The sequence below is a fragment of the Dendropsophus ebraccatus genome, chromosome 8 (assembly GCF_027789765.1).
Source record: "Dendropsophus ebraccatus isolate aDenEbr1 chromosome 8, aDenEbr1.pat, whole genome shotgun sequence".
Lineage (NCBI taxonomy): Eukaryota > Metazoa > Chordata > Amphibia > Anura > Hylidae > Dendropsophus > Dendropsophus ebraccatus.
This window is the reverse complement of record NC_091461.1, coordinates 59,820,247-59,835,738: the sequence shown is the minus strand read 5'-3', so window position 1 is coordinate 59,835,738 and position 15,492 is coordinate 59,820,247. Positions and strand designations below refer to the sequence as shown.

Genomic DNA, 15,492 nt, shown 5'->3' with positions numbered 1-15,492 from the left:
AATAATATATGCCCCCCTCTGTGTATCCCCTCTCCCCCCATGTTGCCCTCCTTATAGATGGCCCTCTCTCCCCCCACCCTCCCTTATAGATGGCCTCCTCTCCCTCCTCCATATAGATGGCCCCCTCTACCCCCTCCCTTATAGATGGCCTCCTCTCCCCCTTCCTTATAGATGGCCCCCTCTGCCCCCTCCCTTATAGATGGCCCCCTCTCTCCTCACCCTCCCTTATAGATGCCCCCCTCTCTTCCACCCTCCCTTATAGATGGCCCCCTCTCCCCCCACCCTCCCTTATAAATGGCCCCCTCTCCCCCCCTCCCTTATAGATGGTCCCCTCCCCACCCTTATAGATGGTCCCCCCCTTATAGATGGCCCCATTCCCCCCCTCCCTTATAGATCGTCCCCTCCCCCCTTATAGATGGTCCCCCCCTTATAGATGGCCCCCTTCCCCCCCTCCCTTATAGATGGCCCCCTTCCCCCCCTCCCTTATAGATGGTCCCTCTTCTCCCCCTCATAGATGTCCCCCTCTTTCCTCCCACCCTCATATACCCCTCTTTCCCCCCACCCTCATAGATGCCCCCCCTCTTTCCCCCTGAGAGGAATGAGTTAATCCATCCAAAGTTTGAAAGAAAAATAAATCCTTTTCCATCCAAAGTTTGAAAGAAACAATAAGACTTTTTCTCATGGAACTTTCACTGAACTTGTTCAAGGATATACAGCTGGTTTCGAGATTATGGAACTCTCCTATGTGACTGAACCTGTTCCCAGCAGATAATAAACCTGTTCCCAGCAGATAATAAATGTTATTCTATAATTCTCATAAGCAGATAACAAATGTTTTTTAGCATCCTTATGTATGTATCAACATCCTTATGTAAACAATTTATCTGTCAAAATATATCCGTAGTTATTAGTTTTTTGAAGTTGATGACGTATATATTGTATGACTTTGCATTTTACATTCATATCCATTGGTTTTTTCTGTATAAACAAAGGTGGGTTCTCAGAGATAGTTGGAACATTGCTTACCTAAGAATGTTTTGTCTCAAGAACTATTTCCCTCAGAGACATGTTTATCAGCGTCTAAGGCCGTTCTCAGAGGAAAGTTGCCTGTCTGTTACAGTGGGAATAATGTGAAAGTATCATTGCACAGAATGTGTTATTCTAACCTTTTTGAATAATAATAATGGATACTAATATAGATGCTATTGCGCATGACTGAATATCTAAATCACTAGCACCGCCTCATCTATGTCTTATTAGCATTTGTTACCACCCTATATTTTATCTGTCTATAAAATGTGATCGCCATAATAAAACTGGGCCCATTTACACCAGACTTGTTTGCAAGATACGTTGTCTGTGTCTTCATTCTAAGTGCATGGTGTGGGAGAGGGGATCCGGACCCATTCTCCAACTTAATTAGGAGACAGCCAACAACAGTAGGCCTTCTTTGGGAAGGCACCTCGACATTATTGGCGCCCGAACAGGGACTCGCCCATTACATCGGGAGATCGGATGACCTGCACTGCTGTACCAGGGGAGAGAGAGGTGAACAAGGAGACCACAAAACCTGGCCAGGTAAGAGTAAAAAATTTGTTTACTCTTTTCTGTGCTCTCCTCCTTCACATCTTTCTTACCTACCTCTGCAGAGTAAGTTATCAAAGTGAACTCACGATAGGCGTGTCAATTTGAACTTTGTTCTCCTCTTGTTGGCTGTTCTATGTCTGTTTGTCCTAGCCTGTGAGGGTTAGTATATAGTAGGCGAAGAATTGCTCATTCAGGCTAAAACTGTTACCCAGAGCCCGGCCGTGGTTGTCACAGGTCCTCATAGACACGGAGCGTTGTGCGGTGGGAACAGTGCCAGTGCTAAAACCACTTTGGAATGAGCCTAGTAGCCTAACTATACAAGGACGCTGGACAGTGGTCTGGTTGTTTCCAAGGGAAAGATCTGTAATATGCTAATTACTGTCCTCTGTATACTTGGGGTAACTTGTTTTGCAATCTACATAGCAGCAAGAGTGTATTTCAACATAAGAGAAGGAAGCCCTGAACCGTGGAATATTCTAAGTCCCAGCTTTTGGTAGTGATCCGTGGTCATAAGTGTACAGGACACAAGAAAGAAAATCATCAGTTGATCATTCTGGGTGCCTCCTGTTATACGATCACGAAGTAATTGATCCGTGGTCACAAGTGTACAGGACACAAGAAAGAAAATCATCAGTTGATCATTCTGGGTGCCTCCTGTTATACGTACAGGACACAAGAAAGAAAATCATCAGTTGATCATTCTGGGTGCCTCCTGTTATACGATCACGAAGTAATATAAAATGGGACACACAGAATTAAAAGGGGTTTCTGCAACCCACATAGTGACCTGCCGATATGGCAAAGAACAAGCAAAAAGGGGTTTCTGCAACCCACATAGTGACCTGCCGATATGGCAAAGAACAAGAGAAAAAGGGCAAAAGCAATGTTGAAATATTTTAACATCCAACACGATGCTGTTTTTTAACCCCAATACTTGGACTAAAGTCCAAGAAACAAGGGGAGGATTAATAATTGATAATGGGTGGACATGTCATGTGCCGGTTACCAGCAATATCTAGATAAGACAGAATATTGTAGTTTGTGTGGCAGACCCAAGCCACATCATTATGTTACACCATTGTACCCAGTTTATATCTGTATACAAACCCCAGATCCTGCGAAAAGCCAACCTACCTCCAATGGTGGCGTATAGACCCTTTGTTCTGCAGGAATCTTCCCTTTGGTCGGCTGTTGAAGTAGTTACTTTGATTTAAAGTGCCCCTTACCTGATAGTAAGACCAATGCCTTTTGTGGAGGTGGCAGCCTAACCTCAAATAGTGTACAGTGCCATGTAAGTGTCTAAGTACAAAGCCACGTACTCAGACAAGGAGAACAGTCCAGCTCATTGCTAGATACAGTACTGAGAGAGCTGAAAAGAGGTTAATTAATGCTGCGTAGTGAAGCAGCATACAAAGTACATAATGTGTGTTATTTGTTATGCTTTGTACAAGGCCATCAACCAGCTCTGAGGGCTGCAGATCACATGCAAGCAGCATTAGGGAAAAAAAGAATCAGAGCTGTTAGTGTAATGTAATGTACGCTCCTACATTATATACGGTTGTATTTCAGCCAGTCTTGCAAAGCTGGTGTTCCCCTTTAGTAGTATGTGACTTGTTACAAAATGTTGATCATTTTCTGTTGTCCCGACCGTGGAACATTTGTTTATTTAGCTACGCCACTTTTCTGTAATCAGCCCTCAAAGATGGCGACTGAAAGCCAACCACTCCCCATATCATCCACGTCTGTATTATAATTGTGACGTCTCAAAACCATGCCCTAAGCCAACACCCCTATATCCGGTTATCTAGTCCGGTGGCCATTTTAACTCCTGGCATTTCTGTCCTCCGCCCATACTGCTTAGTGTCACTGAGGGGGCGGGCACAGGACTCTCCGATAGAGTCTAACAACTGTTTTGCACATTTATTAATGAATATTATTACCTGATGGTGAGGAAAGTTAGACAAAGGTTTGTAGGAAGGAAAAGCAATGAGACTGTTTGAAGGAGCCAGGTCTAGTAGATCTATTAGTGTATAAGATTGTTATACGGAAGTGTCAGTAGGAGGAGTCAGAGAGAAAAAGTATGTTGTAGGTATATATATATATCCCAATATATATATTGTAAGCAGTTTTTATTTAAGTGTGTGTCCTCAACGTATGATATTTCAAAAAAGAAGTAGTTCACTACAGTAAAATATATATATTTCTAAGGAGTAGTAACTTACTACTGTAATATATATTTCTATGTAACTTTATTGAACAAGTGTTTATATATATATATATATATATATATATATATATGTGTATATATGTGTACACATCTATCCTAATAAGTTCTACGCAACTTGTTTTTTTCCTACTAAGTAATAAGTATGTGGGCCACTGTCCAAGGTTACAGTCTGGTGCATAAGAGCACAGCGCTGATATCTTCTGTAACTTCAAGGATGTTAGAAAAAAAAAAAAAACTTCCAGTTTTAACTCTTGTATCTATGATTTCACTGCTCAAGGTTAGAAGTGAAGTGAGGTTACAGAGTGTTCTGTTTACTGATAAGAGCAGCGGATTGAAGGAATATTCATTTCAGCTGATTTATTTACTTTTTTTAATCAAAAGAAGGTTAATATGGGACAAGTGTACAATGTTTAATTGTTTTTTTAATGTCTTTATTTTTAGGGTTATGGCAGACTAGCTCATGAATATATATGTATTGTTTTATCCCTAGTAAAGCCAAACCCATATCCATGGCTCCAGTCTGCACTCCTTATGCCCCCCAATATATATAGCAGCCCATTTTGATGGAGTAGCCAATTTTGATATTTTAAATTGTGAAAGATGAAAATGTAATTGAAAGCTCAAATATTAATGAAAGTTTAAAAGTTTTCATTGTAGATTATCTCAGACTTTTCAAGATGGATGACACAAGACGCAAGGATATATGTTACCGCCATGCAGAGTGACGTTCCACTGCAGAAACTGCTCCTGCCATAAGCTGGAGGTGAGGACAATCACTAAGACATGTAGGATGGTTGAAGGTAACTGTGCAGATGTCTATATGAAGCCCACCATTATGGGTTAATTGGCAAATTAGAGATTTGTTTGGTCCCTGGGCTTACCAAAAGCACTTGAAAAAAAGCTGCCATAGAGTGGCTGACGCAACGTTCACGCAGACAAACCCTAATGCCAAAAAGGGTGATGGATGAAGCTGGTGATGCTGTGGTTTCTGTGCTCTTCCCAAGGTAACAGCGTACAAAGCGTACAAGGGAATGGGGAGATGTTTCCAGTCTCTTCCTGAGGTAACCGTACATAGTGTACAGGTGGAGGAGGAGATGTGGATCTGTTTGTTTTTAAGTCTTTTCCAGAAACAATCAGCAACAAGCTGTGAGACCAGCGGATGGAGAGGAGGTACAGGGTAAAGATGGCAGTCAGACAGTAAGTAAGTAACTGTGTTTGCCGCCTGCCTTGTATCCCACTGTAAGTTGTCTGACAAAACCAGCAGAAGGAAGCCATGTGTAATGTGGTGTAGTATCCTCACATTGGGCGGCCCAGGGGACAACAAATATAGCAGAGAGGGTTGTGTACGGCTGTATTGTCTACACCTGCCATAACCTACTGTAAGTAACACGGTAAAGTGCCTGTCTGCATAGTCTGTCATCTTCCTGCCTGTTTCAGGGAATGTAAGTGGACGTCATCCACCTGCTACAGGTGGCCTATATAGGTGTGTCCTTGTTTGTATTGGTGTCTTCTTTACAGGTCAGCCAAAGCTATGGGAGACAACAAAGCCAATGTCTGAGGTGATACTAGTGGCCTTAAAAGAAGCGATATAACTGAGGCCAAGAGTCCAAGTGTCTGTAAAGAGGCCTGTCAGTCAAAAGATGGGTTTAAGGATAAAGGATCCATACCAATGCTACTATTACAAAAAGGATCATATGATATATTATTCTAAAAAGGCTTTGAAACCTTAGGTGATGTATCGTTTACACTTTGCTTTTATTTCTATGGTGGTTATTTTATGTGTAATATGTGATGATCTCAGTCAGACAAGAGACAATTCAGTAGGATCCAAATATTATATCGGTAATAAGAGCCAAGTTACTTCATATTATTGGTGTATGTATTATACTATATGATTATGTACAGGAAGAGATGTGACCATGCGACCAGTCATTAGACCTGTGTGATCTAATCATAAAGATGTTTTCTAGGTACAAAATGAAGTAAAAAGACTAAAAAGAAGTGGAAATTTTGAGAATCCCGTACTGAAGATTGTGAATTCACTATCTAGTTATTATAAGTGAATCTAGTGGTTACATAGTAGGTCACATTGTGGAGATTTTATTGCATTTACCTGTTGTGCTGTTTTTAGTTTATGTGTCAATCAACTTTTTATTTTAATTTTGCCATGAGATAAGATTTGCTCACATCTAAACTTTCCTTTTTCAGAAACTCTTTAAAGTTAGTTGTTGTGACTTTCCAATACCCACATGATACCGAAGTGGTAAAGTCCTTGTTATAGAGTCACGTCTGTTATATACAGTGATAAGACAATAAGGTTTGGTTATTTTGATAAAATCCGGAGAGGTATTTGTCATATATATATGTTATTTTGGGTATTGATAATAAGCTTTTATTTGTTTTGTTGTAACTAAGCTGTATATTTATGTATACTGTACAGACTCACCCATTGTTTAGTATTTTCTTTCGGTTATTGCAGACCTACCTATCTCATCTGCTGTAAGTTTGTTCCGCCATCTATAACTCTCAACAAATTTTTTAGTACTTTATTTCTGTATCTTATGGTGATGCAAACTTGGGACAAATTAGTTGGAGCCACAGACTATTTAGATGATCAGATATTTGACATACTGGATATACTCAACACCTCAGTAGCAGTACAGAGGCAACTTATGGTAGTTACTAACCAGCACACTGTGGTGCTTGATTTTCTGACTGCTGCTCAAGGGGGGATGTGTCAGGTAGTTGGCCCTACATGTTGTCATTATGTAAATGATCAGGGAATAGTGCAAATCACAGCAGGACTGGATAAAATTGCACAACTAAGGAAAAAACATGATGAGATGATTCTGTCAGACCAGGATAAATGGTGGTCAGGGGCATTAGCTAGCTTAAATCCTGCAAATTGGTTCAATGGTATGGGAGGATGGTTCATGGGAATACTACAAACAGTTTTTCAGATCATGATGTTTCTTTTATTGGTCTATTGTGTAATCAAAGGATTATGCTGTTGTTGTCAGCAAGTTACAAAGACTAAATCTTATACTCTATAAGATATGATGTTTGTTTCTTTTCCTTCTAGATTGGCGTTATGATGAGGAAATTTCTTGGAGGAGGATATGCCCATGTGGCTCTAGGTGATGGTGTTGGACCCAGAAGCATCCGCACCCTGGCAACCCTCGCCGGTCAGAGAGTGTTTAGGGTGCATACTGGGATTTAATCCTGTCCAGGACCCAGATTTCTTCATCATCGCCAAAAAGGGGGGACACTGAGAGGAATGAGTTAATCCATCCAAAGTTTGAAAGAAAAATAAATCCTTTTCCATCCAAAGTTTGAAAGAAACAATAAGACTTTTTCTCATGGAACTTTCACTGAACTTGTTCAAGGATATACAGCTGGTTTCGAGATTATGGAACTCTCCTATGTGACTGAACCTGTTCCCAGCAGATAATAAACCTGTTCCCAGCAGATAATAAATGTTATTCTATAATTCTCATAAGCAGATAACAAATGTTTTTTAGCATCCTTATGTATGTATCAACATCCTTATGTAAACAATTTATCTGTCAAAATATATCCGTAGTTATTAGTTTTTTGAAGTTGATGACGTATATATTGTATGACTTTGCATTTTACATTCATATCCATTGGTTTTTTCTGTATAAACAAAGGTGGGTTCTCAGAGATAGTTGGAACATTGCTTACCTAAGAATGTTTTGTCTCAAGAACTATTTCCCTCAGAGACATGTTTATCAGCGTCTAAGGCCGTTCTCAGAGGAAAGTTGCCTGTCTGTTACAGTGGGAATAATGTGAAAGTATCATTGCACAGAATGTGTTATTCTAACCTTTTTGAATAATAATAATGGATACTAATATAGATGCTATTGCGCATGACTGAATATCTAAATCACTAGCACCGCCTCATCTATGTCTTATTAGCATTTGTTACCACCCTATATTTTATCTGTCTATAAAATGTGATCGCCATAATAAAACTGGGCCCATTTACACCAGACTTGTTTGCAAGATACGTTGTCTGTGTCTTCATTCTAAGTGCATGGTGTGGGAGAGGGGATCCGGACCCATTCTCCAACTTAATTAGGAGACAGCCAACAACAGTAGGCCTTCTTTGGGAAGGCACCTCGACACCCCCACCCTCATAGATGCCCCTCTCTTTCCCCCCACCCTCATAGATGCCCCCCTCTATCCCCCCACCTTCATAGATGCCCCCCTCTTTCCCCCCACCCTCATAGATGCCTCCCTCTTTCCCCCCACCCTCATAGATGCCCCCCTTTCCCCCCACCCTTATAGATGCCCCCCTCTCCCCCCCCACCCTCATAGATGGTCCCCTTTCCCCCCATCCTCATAGATGCCCCCCTTTCCCCCCACCCTCATAGATGCCCCCCTCTTTCCCCCCACCCTCATAGATGCCCCCCTTTCCCCCTACCCTCATAGATGCCCCCTTCTTCCCCCCCACCCTCATAGATGGTCCCCTTTCCCCCCACCCTCATAGATGCCCCCCTCTTTCCCCCCACCCTCATAGATGCCCCTCTCTTTCCCCCCACCCTCATAGATGCCCCCCTCTTTCCCCTCACCCTCATAGATGCCCCCCTTTCCCCCACCCTCATAGATGCCCCCCTCTTCCCCCCACCCTCATAGATGGTCCCCTTTCCCCCCACCCTCATAGATGCCCCCCTCTTTCCCCCCACCCTCATAGATGCCCCCCTCTTTCCCCCCACCCTCATAGATGCCCCCCTCTTCCCCCCCACCCTGCAGGCTGATAAAAAACAAAACTTAACTCACCTGACAACGCGCTCCCACATTGATCCTCACTCCTCCTGGTTTGTCCCCGGCAGCGCGCGCATCCCAGAGCTCCCTGCGCGCCGGAACCGGAAGTCAGGGCCCAAGGCGCACAGGGAGCTCTGGGATGCGCACGCTGCCGGGGATGAGACGCGACACCCCCGGCAGCCGCGCAGCAGCCGGGGGAAGACGGAGCCGGACTCTTGTGACCGCAAGCAAAACAATGCTTGCGGTCACAAGAGTGATTGATCGGGCGGGTCCGGTCGCGGCGGCGACCGCCGCGACCGCGGTACCTACGCCACTGATGGTGCTGTATAAGTGTGTAAGTTCTAATAAAAAACACATGCTGGGTACAAAAAGCCACACGACTAACATGTAAATGATCTAGTACTTACCATTCTAAGAGTAATTAAAGAGTTTGTCTCCCCTAACCACGTCCATATACTCAGGATGTCACGCTGACAATAACCTCTATGGGCAGGAATGTAGAGCCGCTAAGTAATTGTGGTACTCGACCAGTGACGTGCTGTGGTGTTACTGGTGACGCCACTTCTGTGGTGGTTGGTCGGTTGTGTTGTACACCTCAGCCAGCGATAGTAATGTTGTGATGCCAGTGATAGTCCAGCACACAGGTGCGATGTTGGTACCTGCTTTAGTGTTGTGGCTGGCTGTACTTCCCCCAAATGGTCGGTGACCTGCCAGGCTGTGATGGGTCCCTTGGGCTCTTGTCACGGCAGTCCTGACTACAGTAGAGGTAGTTGTAGCGGTGCTTGTATAGTTGAGAGCAGAGTGGAGCAGTGTAGAGGAGAGCAGTTTGTCAAGGGAGAAACCTCCTGAATTCCCCCCCCCCAAATCAACTGGTTTTTAGAAAGTTATACAGATTTGTAAATTACTTCTATTTAAAAATCTCAGGAACTCCTCCAGTACTTATCAGCTGCTGTATGTCCTGCAGGAAGTGGTGTATTCTCTCCAGCCTAACACAGTGCTCTCTGCTGCCACCTCTGTCTATGTCAGGAACTGTCCAGAGCAGCAGCAAATCTCCATAGAAAACCTCTCCTGCGCATCTACCTATCCCCAAAATGTTCTCTCCCACAGTGGTCGCTGGATTTAAGATGTGGATTATCTCGTACACATCAACAGGGACACGACATAATATTATATTGCCGAAAACTCCACTAGATATATTACATGTCGCATTACCCAAAACCGACCTTTCTGAGTGGGTTTCGAAGGGTTTATCAGAATTAAACCAGTTATTCCGGGAAGGTGTTTTATGTTCTTTTTTAGATTTACAAAATGAATATCGCCTCCCAAAAGAAGACCTACACAAATATCTAAAATTACGACAATTTCTACTAACTAGGAAACATACAAATGTGAAATGTAATTTGGATCTTAGAAAAATCCTTAAATCCCAACCAAAAGGTCTTAAACCTATTTATGAAATATTAGGGAAAACTACCTCATTTGAAGCAATTGGACCATATGCTAAATGGTCCGCAGAACTGAATATTTCCCCCTCCGAGAAGACTGGAAACATGCTTTCTCATGGTCACACAAGGCCCTACAATGTATAGTTCATGTAGAGGCTATCACCAAAGCAAGGTTACAGTGGTACTACACCCCACTTAGACTTCACAAGATGTTCCCCTCATCCTCTAGTTTATGTTGGAGGGAATGTGGGTGTGAAGGATCATTACAGCACATTCTATGGTATTGCCCACGGATAACACAATATTGGAGTGAAATCTCTAAATTAGTGGACAAATTATTTAAAACTCAAATCCCACTAACACCCCAATTAGCACTTTTGCTCTTAGGGATCCATATGATTCCACCACCGTTTCGCATTTTGTTTTGTAAAATAGTAGTAATTGCGAAACTATTCTTAACAAGAAGATGGAAATCTTCTTCTATTCCTAAAATAGAGGACACAATCCAAGAAATTAATACCACTTACAAATATGAGGAGGCTATAGCCTTTGGTAATAACTCTATTAAAAGGTTCAGAGAGAATTGGTCACCATGGACATCAAGCTCCTATTTTTCATCTTAACATTTTCTATTTTGTTAAACAAGGATTATGACTATGGATGGTTTCCTGATGTATAATCAGATCCTTGTCTACTATAATACTCTTCTTTTCTTGTTGAAATGTATGTATAATTGTTTGGAAATTATGTATGTTTGTTGGAAAGTTGTACGGTTCTAAGTTGTACAACTGTTTTTATTTGGAAAAGTTTGTTAAAACCTAATAAATATATTGAAACAGAAAACCTCTCCTGCTCTGGGCAGTTCCTGACATGGACAGAAGTAGCAGCAGAGAGCACTGTGTCAGACTGGAAAGAATACACCGGTTCCTGCAGGGCATACAGCAGCTGATTACTACTGTAATTTGCAAATCCATATAACTTTCTGGTACCAGTTGTTTTGAAAAAAATTCCTAGAACGAGCTTGGAGAAGTGCTTTGCTGAGTCCTTCTCTCTGTCTTTCTTCAAGGGACAGATTCTGTAAAAAGTCTATGGAGCCCTTCTCTTACAGTGAGATGGGGAGAGAAGCACTCAGCAGAGCGCTTCTCCATACTTGTTCTTGACATGTCAGTTATTTGCAGGTCCGCATGGGATCCCGTCCGGAGCGTATACGATGTGTATACGCTCCGGCCAGGATCCCATAGCAGATAAGGCTATGTTCACAGGCGCATAAAGTACGGCCGTTGTTGTCATCGGCCGTACTTTTACGTAGCGTGAACATAGCCTTACTGTGAAAATAATAATAATTAGTAAACCAAATTTTATGTGATTCCTCGTCAAGCACCAACACAGTACACACACACTCATCTCCCCTTTCTGTGGGTGACAGTACCAATAGTCCGGGTGGGTCACTATTCCACTCCGGACCACCGTGATAAGCACCCAAGGGACCCTGCAACAACCCGGCAGGTCACTGTCCATAGGGGAACAAGGTATAACCGGCCCTTTAAAATAAAAGCAGGTGTGTTACCATATCTGTGTACCCAACCGGCACTGGCGTAACAACATAGCATCACTGGGCCCGGCTATATCTCGGCCAACCACCATAGAGCTGGCTTCACACTTCACCACCTAGCAAGTGACAGGCCGTACCGACACACCGGGGGTCAACCCAGTATACAGTAAGGTGAGGACCAGCTACTTCTTAGGGATCGCATGCACATGGCTATTTTGGCATTTACATATAAGATGATGATGGTGTTATAAGGAATGAGACATTCTTTGGAGTTTACCTCCTCCTTTATTGGCCCTAAGAACATGATGACCTGTCATGTCTCTCCATTTAGCGGTTTTTATTTGTTTTTTAAGTAAAATCTTTTTGGGGTGTTTTTTTGTGTATTTAATGAATTACAAATAAAGATACTTTCTACATTTTGATACCTTGGTGTGCCAGTGCCTTAATTACATACTTTATATATAGTTGGTTTTTGTTGTCTTCTTGTATGTTGGCTTTGTAGCCGCCGCTTTTTACCCAAAAGCTGCGCATCTTCTCCTTTGGTAGTTTAACTCTTTCTCCAAACCAGTCACAGTCCTGGGCGGTAATCGCACCTTTTGGGGCATGATTGACAGTCAGGGAACCTGCTGGGACACTGGGAAGCCGGATGACATCTTGGGGATACGCCAACACACCGGTGACCAAGCAGGTTGCCTGACTGTCAATCATTCCCCAAGAGGTGCGATTACAGCCCAGGAACTGTGACTGGTTTGGAGAAAGACACTGCCCAGATACCTAGATAAAACTAAATCACATACAATGCCAGAAAAGATAAAACAGTGACTTTGGGCGTTTTGAAAATACAGATGACCATCACAATATATGGTGGGAACTATTGCAGCTTGCTTTATTATGCTATTTTTGGGGGTTTAGAACTCAAAAAAGGTGGTGAATTGTTCCATTTAACCTCTTAAGGACATATGACGTACCCGTACGTCATATGTCCTCATTAGCACTTCAAAGCGGGGCCGCGCGGCGACCCCGCTTTGAAGCGCCACGGTTCCGGGTGCCGCGTGTAGCCCGGGACCGCCGCTATTAGCGGGCACGGTCTGATCGCCGTGCCCGCTAATTAGCTAATCGGAGGCAGCTGTCAAAGTTGACAGCTGCCTCCGATTACCGGAGGCAACCTTTCCCTAAGGTCTAGTGGGGGGCTTCTAGTATATGTGTAAGTGTTGTTTATAGTAAAAAGCCCCCTCCCCTAATAAAAGTCTGAATCACCCCCTTTTCCCAGGTTTTAAATAAAAGTAAACAAATAAATAAATAAACATGTTTGGTATCACCGCGTGCTTAATCGCCCGAACTATTAATCACATTCCTGATCTCGCACAGTAAACGGCGTCAGCGCAAAAAAGTCCCAAAGTGCAAAATTGCGCATTTTTGGTCGCATCAAATCCAGAAAAAATGTAATAAAAAGCGATCAAAAAGTCGTATATGCGCAATCAAGGTACCGATAGAAAGAACACATCATGGCGCAAAAAATGACACCTGACACAGCCCCATAGACCAAAGGATAAAAGCGCTATAAGCCTGGGAATGGAGCGATTTTAAGGAACGTATATTTGTTAACAATGGTTTGAATTTTTTATAGGCCATCAGATACAATATAAGTTATACATGTTATATATCGTTTTAATCGTAACGACTTGTGGAACATGCATAACAAGTCGGTTTTACCCCAGGGCGAATGGCGTAAAAACACAGTTCCCCCAAAGAAAAGAAATGCGTTTTTTTTTTCAATTTCATCACACTTTGAATTTTTTCTGGTTTCGTAGTGTACCAAATGCAAAAATTCAGCCTGTCATTGCAAAGTACAATTAGTGACGCAAAAAATAAGGGCTCATATGGGTTTCTAGCTGGAAAAATGCAAGTGCTATGGCCTTTTAAACACAAGGAGGAAAAAACGAAAACGCAAAAACGAAAATGGGCCCCGTCCTTAAGGGGTTAAAAGGTTTATCCAAGCTCAAGAAAACACAGCTACTTTTGTTAGCAAAAACAGCGCCACCCCTGTCCTTAGGTTGTGTGTGGTATGGCAATTCAGCTTAATTCATTTGAATGGAACTGAGCTAAAAAACCTACACCCAAACTGAGGACAGGAGCAGTGCTGTTTCTATAAGAAAGCGGCCATTTTTTTCTAAGCCTGGGTAACCCCTTTAAGTGTATAAATAACAATCCTTAGTGCAAAATACCATACATGCCTATGTGTAAGTATAGAATCCCGTCTGCTCCCCTTCTTCCATCCATACCCCTTCTCTATATCCCTCTTCTCACCTCTCCTGATTGAACCTGATGGGCCTTTTTTGATGTGTTTTTTTTTTTAACCTTACTAACTATGTGGTCTGTTGGCTCCTTACCCTTGTACTGTTAAAGGAGTGCTCCAGGCAGGGTTTTTTTATTATAATACTGCTGGGTGGGGGGATGAAAACAATGACATCCATTCACGTCCCCGCTGGAGCTCTGGAATTGGGGAGATAAGTGGACGTCATTGATTTCATCCACTCCCTCTTCGGCGATACTGAAAAAAGGCCTCCCGCCCCGGAGTACCCCTTTAGATAAGATGATGGAAGCAGGGCCGTTTTAATACATTGGTGGGCCCAGTGCACAGCCCTCAAGAGTGGGCCCCCCCTTTCCCTTTCGGAACATTGTATAATGTACTGAATTTGCCCCCACACTGTATCAAGAGCCCCAATACATACAGTAGTTACCTTATAACACTATTTCCACCATACAGTGATTACATATTACATAAAAACTGCACTAAACAAAACAGAAAGATATCACCAATGATACCATTACATAATACCGCCCTAACACTACAACCCTATAACAGAGTGCAGTTACATCCAGTGACTCACCGGGGGCGTCTTCTCCGATCAGAGTCTGTCACCTTTTCTTTTTCTCTCCATCCAGCCTGGGCCACCTTGAAGTCTTCTCCTGGCTGTGAATCTTCTCTCCAGAATCTGCCAGACAAATATTTTAGGCTCCAACACATACAGTAGTTAGGTCCCTTGTACCTCTATACAGTAGTTACACCCCTCTGTACCCCTACATAATTACACCCCTCTGTGCCTCCATAGTTTTAAGGTGTCCCTGTAGTATATAGACCCTCATGTGCTCCTCCAGTTATATACAGCCCTCCTGTGCGCTCCCCCATTAGTATATAGCCCCTCATGTGCTCCTCCAGTTATATACAGCCCTCCTGTGCCCTCCCCCATTAGTATATAGCCCCCCTGTGCACTCTCCCCAGTAGTATATAGCCCCCCCCTGTGCTCTCCCACAATAGTATATAGCCCCCCTGTGCTCTCCCACAATAGTATATAGCCCCCCTGTGCTCTCCCACAATAGTATATAGCCCCCCTGTGCTCTCCCCCAATAGTATATAGCCCCCCTGTGCTCTCCAATAGTATATAGACCCCTATGCTCTCCCACAAAAGTATATAGCCCCCCTGTGCTCTCCCCCAATAGTATATAGCCCCCCTGTGCTCCCTCCAATAGTATATAGCCCCCTGTGCTCTCCCCAATAGTATATAGCCCCCCTGTGCTCTCTATAATATATAGCCCCCCTGTGCTCTCCCCCATAGTATATAGACCCCTGTGCTCCCCAATAGTATATAGACCCCTGTGCTCCCCAATAGTATATAGCTCCATGTGCTCCCCAATAGTATATAGCCCCCTGTGCTCCCCCATAGTATATAGCTCCCCTGTGGTCCCCAGTAGTATATAGCCCCCTGTGCTCCCCCATAGTATATAGCTCCCCTGTGGTCCCCATAGTATATAGCCCCCCTGTGCTCCCCCACAGTATATAGCCCCCCTGTGCTCCCCCATAGTATATAGCCCCCTGTGCTCCCCCATAGTAT

The 15,492-nt window shown here is 43.3% G+C and overlaps 1 protein-coding gene and 1 long non-coding RNA gene across 3 annotated transcripts in view; one reads left to right on the top strand and one right to left on the bottom strand.

Annotated features, from left to right (window-relative positions):
• DNAJB12 (DnaJ heat shock protein family (Hsp40) member B12) overlaps positions 1-15,492 on the bottom strand; it is an 83,640-nt gene that overhangs the window by 52,685 nt on the left and 15,463 nt on the right. The window lies entirely within an intron of this gene.
• Positions 595-7,840, top strand: LOC138799411 (uncharacterized). Its single transcript, XR_011364258.1, has 2 exons — positions 595-5,544; positions 6,897-7,840. It is a non-coding gene; the product is annotated as an uncharacterized lncRNA (long non-coding RNA).